The following is a 6,715-nucleotide window of genomic DNA, read 5'->3' as shown; positions in this document are numbered from 1 at the left end:
TGTCTATAATCCCTGCACTTAGGAGACAGAGACAAGAGGATTGCCACAAGTTCAAGACCAACCTGGTTTATACTGTAAGTTTTAGGCAAGCCAGAGCTACAGAGCATGGATGTACACACACACACACACACACACAGAGAGAGAGAGAGAGAGAGAGAGAGAGACCCACACACACACACCAAAAAACAATGTGTTAAATACCTAATAAAATTTATGGTACTTTGCATAATTAACCCTGTGAATAATTAATTTCCTCAGTGTCTTTGCATGAGATTTTTTGACAACATATATTCAACTCAACTGGAACCAAAAAAGGCCAGTAGGGAGAGGGAGAAGGGCACCTATCTGACTGCAGATGGTACTCAGTAAATATTTACTGGACAGTAAGTAAATGTTCTATTGAGGCCTCATCTCTTACCAGCCACTACAGAGACGTAAATGAGATGGGACAAAGCGAGACATACAGGGCAACGGAAGCAGATGACAGAGTGAGATAAGCTTCGAGCTACAAATTTTAAAATGAGATAAGAGACTTTCCATTAAAGATGATGAATTGAGTCCCGATATAGACCATGCTGCTTAAGAATGTGAAAAGCTCACCCTATATCTTAAAAGAATTCATCTATCATGAAGCTGGAAAACTAGAAAGCCGGGCAGCTGGAGAAGGACATTTTGAGGAAATCCTGGAATACAGAAACAGATGGGATCTGACTGGTGAAGAAAACGGATTATGGCAAGTTATAGCCCAAGATGCCAGCAGAAGAAGGAACTTTCCCCAAGGAGTTCTTTAAGAGGTCCTGCTCCATGGAGGACAGGGGTACTGACAATGTCCAGGTGACTGATGCATATTTATTGCCTGAGTCTTTCGTATAGTCTGTTTCACTGACTCTATCTTTCCACACATTCTCTCTTTATATGCTCCATTCTTATTGGTCTCTGGATCCCTTCACACGATCTTCCCACCTCCACTTTGGCACCTTTGTATTTGTTCTTCATTCAGGAAGACTCTGTCTCTATACCGTTACCTGACTGGCTCTTCCTTGACATTAAAATCTTAGCTCAACCTTTACCTACTCAAAGAAATCTTTTCTGATCACAATATCCAAATTAGAGGCCAAGTGTTGCCAGCCATTTTAACATATGACTCTGATTCCCTTCCTTCACACTGCATACCAGACTCTGCAACTGTCTAACTCATTCATTCATTTGTTACTAATAGCACAAAGACCGTATCTCTCTTGTATGCCATAATATTCAGCATCTAGAACATTAGCAGAAGCTGGTACTTGTATCAGTTAGCTATCGCCGCATAGCAAATGATTCCCAAATTTAGTGACTTTAAACAACTGTCAAGCAGGCAGTTTCTAGCGGCACGAGCTGGGTTTTCTGATGTATTCACAGTCACCTGGTGGGTGCTAGCAATTATGTTATCTTGCAAAGTCTTTCACGTGTCTGGTGTCTAGCAGCCTGTTGAAACAGCAGAGGCAGGTTGGACCGTGTAACTTCATTATGCAGCGGGCTGGCTGGAGTGTCTTCATAGGAATGTGCAAGTGATTTCCAGGTCTCCCTTTCCATTCACTTCCCACTGAGCAAAGCAAGCCACACAGCCAAGCTTAGATTCAAGAAGGTAGAGAAAGAGAACCCATCTCTTGAGTCATGTGGATACAGAAAGGGTCAGCATTTGTGGCAGTTTCCATTCCTACCACGCTGCTCAGTAAGAACATGTTGAACGGTTTGACTTCAAGGATGAGATCTTGGGCGGTATAGCCATTGGCCCACATTGTTCTCCAGTTTCAACATGTACACGACGACAGCAGAGGTTTTGGGCGCCACTCAAAGATCCGAGCTGCGTGTGCTAAGGGAAATGACCTAGCTACATGGAGATGCCTCTGTGTCTGAGGTTAGATCGTGAATGAGAACCACAGCAGAGCTTGAGGAGGTTCTGAAACATGTAGCAGGCCCCTAATGAAGAAAGAAAGGGATGGCGATTTTGCTTAAGAAAGGATGTATCAAAGCAATCACCAAGTCCTCCCTTTTCTGACTTGCCTATCCCTTACCCATAGCCGTAGATGATGTTTTCAGTCCTGACACCCTAGCTGCCAACTCAATCATCCCAAGGAGAACAGTCATTGTGAATAGACAGAATGAATGCAAAGGAAACATCATTTTCGAGCTTTGGTCTGTATTCACAAAGGATCAGTTAACAAGCACAAAGAAAAGAGCTCATACATGAGAATCCTTAAGACTCACAAATGAGATCATTGTGCTTTTAGGAAATAAAGATCATCCAGGAAACCAAGCAATTAAAATGATTAACGAATGACTTCAGCATGATTTAGAAAGAAAGCGCACAAGATCAGGCTGCGATTGTAAAAGTAGAGAAGTGGCAAATAAAAAGGGAACCCGGTAATTAAAAGTATTTTTGCCACTAGAAATAAAATTCAGCAGACAGACTACATGAGGAAATGATGACAGTTAATGACCATGGCAGTAATGGGGGATAAAGGGATCACGCAGACCTGAACCACAGAGACTGTGAGGGAAATGCTAAAGCATGGGTGTCTACCAGACATTTTCTTGTGGTTCTAATGCCAGAGAGTGGAGTCAACAGAAGGAGATTCTAATGATCTATTAGAAGATAACTTCCCTGAGACAAAGGCAAAGGCTTCGTTTGAAACAAGTCCCAAAGAGGAATCATGTTCATTTAAAAAATCTCGTCCTCCAGAAATTCAGAACTTGAAGAAGAAAGAAGAAATATTACAGCTTCCAGTGTGAAGAGCGGGTTCTCTTGTAATAACAAGGGAGTCAGATTGAATTGTGGCCAGCAGCCCTGGATGTTAAGACACTGTGACACAATGCCTTCAAATCTCTGAGAACTAGACTCCTCTACCCAGTCAGACTCTAAAAGAATAATTTAAAGGCTTATTCCAAAATGTGAGACTGGGGTTTACCATAAAGGCGTCACTAAAACAAAGCAAACAGAGAAGCTAGCCCAAGGGGATCCTCTAGCAAGACAGAACAGGGACTGCCAGGAACTGGGAACTGTGTAGAAGATGAAAAGACCCTAAAAGAGGAACTAAAAAGAGGGACTACTGTGGCTGGAGAGAGGGCTCACTGGTTAAGAGCACCAGTCTCTCTTCCAGAGGACCCAGGCTTAGTTCCTAGCACCCACATGACAGCTAACTACTGTCTATAACTTCAATTCCAGTGGATTTAACACCATCTTCAGGTTTCTGTGGGCATTGTATGACACAGGCATGCTTACACACATGCTTGCAAAACACTCTGATACATAAAATGAAAATTATCTTAAAAATTTAAAAAATATTTTTATTTATTATTTTTATTTCATATGCATTTTTTTAATATGACAGAAGATGGTGTCAGATCCCCTGGAATTGGGGTTACAGACAATTGTTTACTGCCGTGTGGGTGCTGGGATTCAAAGTTTGATCCTCTACAAGAGGCTGAACCATCTCTCCAGTTCCTAAATTTAAAAAAAAAATTAGAGGCTTAAACTTAGGATTTGATAAATTCTCAGGCATTAAAATTTAATGGCATTATATACTATCACCTCAGTGAATCTGTTTACCTTATTTGTAATGTTTATAAAATTAAAATCTTCAAGTTACTATTTTTATTGCTTTTTTATTTTCATTATTAATGTATAGGTAATCATATAATAGATTTATAGAAAAGAATATAAAAATCACAAACTGGTCAATTTAAAAGTGCAAGTAATAGCTGGGCGTGGTGGTGCACGCCTTTAGTCCCAGCACTTGGGAGGCAGAGGCAGGCGGATCTCTGTGAGTTCAAGGCCAGCCTGGTCTTCATAGTGAGTTCCAGGACAGCTGGGGCTACAGGGAGACCCTGTCTCAGAAAGATCAAAAGGAAAAGTGCAAGTAATAAAGCTTGCTGTGGAGAGGAAGATGGTGCTGTGGAAAGGGGTTAAGTTTCTCATAGCAGAAAGGTAACAGGGGTGTCTGAAAGCAGCAAGTCGACTTTCCATCCACACATTCAGCCATGTTGCCTGCTACTGGGTGGTTTCTGGTGTCTCATTTTAACTGTTAGATAAAAGCATTATTCTCTAAATGCTTCTGATGCTTGTTGTACAATACTGCCTGAGAACTGATCATTCATTTCTCTCTTTGTATTTGTCTTTGCTGACTGTTCAATCTGAGCTTTACAGTCACTTCTCCTAGTCAAGCACTAGATGATGCCCTAAATACAGGGTATGGTGCAAGGCTGCTGTGGGTGTATTCTCACTGTTTCAACACTAGAGGGTGATCCAAGCCCAGCCTTGCTCCACTTTAACAGGAAGAGATCCTAGCAAAGGAAGTCGGCCCTGGAGGCCCCTCCCTGGGGCTAGGGTGGGACTAGATACCTGGTCTGCAGTCTTCAGCCTGTAGTTGTGCAGGGTGGGATTCTGCCCTGCTCTGGGCCGAATCTCCATTTTGGGTTCAACCCCAGCTTCCTATGCCCAATTATGGCCATCAGTGCTATACCACTGTGTCACATCCTAAATTCACAGCTTGGTGAGGATGGCACAGCAGCATTGGTGAGGGCCAAGACCACACTGCTATGGACTGCCTACTGCAAGCCATGGGAGATGCTGGTGGAACAGAAGTCTGATAGGCAGGGCTGTGCTTCTCCCATTGGCACTGGAGCTATCTGGAGGCTTCTTCTCTAGACAGACCTGACAGGTCCACGCAGCATTGGTAAATCCCTATGTTCACTGCCCTATGCTACCCTCAGCAGAGGGGTTCTTGCTCTATGCTACAGTTCTTGAGGTTAGAGAAGTGTTGTTGAATGCAGGTCATTGGCCATCAGAGCTGACACTAAGCTGGAATGTGCCTAGTGTCACAGTTGCTGGGAACTGCACAGCCTCAGGGGTGCACTCAGGTACTCACCATAGCTGATCAGAACGTGTGACTGTCCTACAGGAGCACAGTCCTCACTGGAGTATTGTCTAGAGTATAAGTCTAGAGCTCCACCTGTAAACAGGAACCTGGTTAGTTGCGCTGCCTGAGGCTGGGATGGAAGGTGGGTGGAGATGGTACTATGGTTGACACATAGCCACAGGTACCTGCTCAGTCTTGGAAGGGGTGTGCTCCAGGCCTTCTCTAAGGCTGGCAATGATGTAGGCAGAAATTCATCTGTTCTACTGGTATGCAGGTTGATCTATGGGCTTTATCTGCAAATGGAATCTTTGTGTGGAGGGTCTCACAAGAGAAGGCTTTGCACTGAGTTTCAAAGCAAGCCTTATGGTAGTTTCTATGTTCTAAAAACTGGGTAGAGTGCTGCTCCATCTCTACTGCCCAAGGTTGGAGGAGAGGTGGGGGAGTCAGTCAGCTCCCCAGCTAACGTGATTCTAGCCTGCACGTTTCTCTGGAGGTCAGGGTCATGGAACACAGCTTGCTGAGGATGGCACAGTTGTGGTTCCATTGTGAAGGCCCTGGTACTGGGTTTCAAATGTATGGCCTGGATTTAATTCCCAATCCCTTCCTTAAGATGGAGTCTCTCTCCTTACTGAGCTGCTTAAATTAGAGGAAGCGAAATGTGGGCAACACCTTCTGGTCTTCTTCAACGGGTGTTTGGATTACACTAAAATCTGATACTATGGTCTCTCACCTGGCTTCCTTAGCTCTTGTGAAGACAGGAGTTTGTTATGAGGTTCAAGTTGGTGTGTTATAGAGATGACTGAAGAACCGGCTCAGCTGCCATCTTGCTCTGCCTTTTGGTTCCTTTGTTTTAAACAGTTTCCCTTCGTTGCAGCCCAGATTGGCCTCAACTTGGCCATTTCCTGCTGCAGTCTCTGAAGTGCTGGGATAATTGGCCTGTTCGCCACACCTAGCTCTTTTTCCTACTTCCTTTAAAGTGGATAAATTAGTACTGGAGAGATGGCTAAACAGTTAAGGGCACTGGATGCTCTTGCAGAGGACCTGGAGTTTGGTTCCCAGTACCCACATGCCAGTTAACACTCACACAGAGTCTGTAACGCCAGTTCCAGAAGATTTGCCACCCTCTTCTGATGCCTCTGTGAGCATTGCATGACACAAATGAATGTATATACATGTAGGCAAAACACTCATACACATAAAATCTAAAAAAAAAAACAAGTTGATAAATTTAAAAAGGCTCATAGATGTAAAGTGGAGTTATTTTTATTTTTTTGCTACATGCAAGTATTATTTTAATTAAAAGTTATTTAAGAAAATAAAAACCAGAAGTGATAAATTAAGCTTATAAATCATAGTGTTAGAGTAGCAAATAATTGCATTGAAGGACCCAGGTCACACTGGCTCCATTCTTAGCAGCCTCCATCTTGTCAGTCTTAAGTCTCTGTTCCTAGAAACTGTAAGTCTCCTTTGCCCCATACTGTGGGCTAAGATTAGGCAAGCCCGGACATGCCTTGCTTATCTGAGTCTAACAGAAACCAACCAAAATTCCTGACTATAAAAGGGCATCCCCTACCGTAAAAGGAAAAATTGAGACATTCCAGGTGGCTGACCATGACTATAACCAATGAAACCTGCCCCCATACAAGGAATTCAGAGTTATCCAATCAATTCAAAGGTTGACCCGTTTACGTGGGCTTTTTCAAGAGGACCCAATAAATAAAAACCACCGGTCATTGCTGGTTGGGGCCAGACTCCATTCATTGGTGCCTGGAGTCTGTGCCTGACTGGTCGTTCAAGAATTGGAATGCTTTTCA

The sequence above is a fragment of the Nannospalax galili genome, unplaced genomic scaffold, assembly GCF_000622305.1.
Source record: "Nannospalax galili isolate Female #2095 unplaced genomic scaffold, S.galili_v1.0 scaffold411, whole genome shotgun sequence".
Lineage (NCBI taxonomy): Eukaryota > Metazoa > Chordata > Mammalia > Rodentia > Spalacidae > Nannospalax > Nannospalax galili.
Note: the sequence above shows the minus strand (reverse complement) of the source record.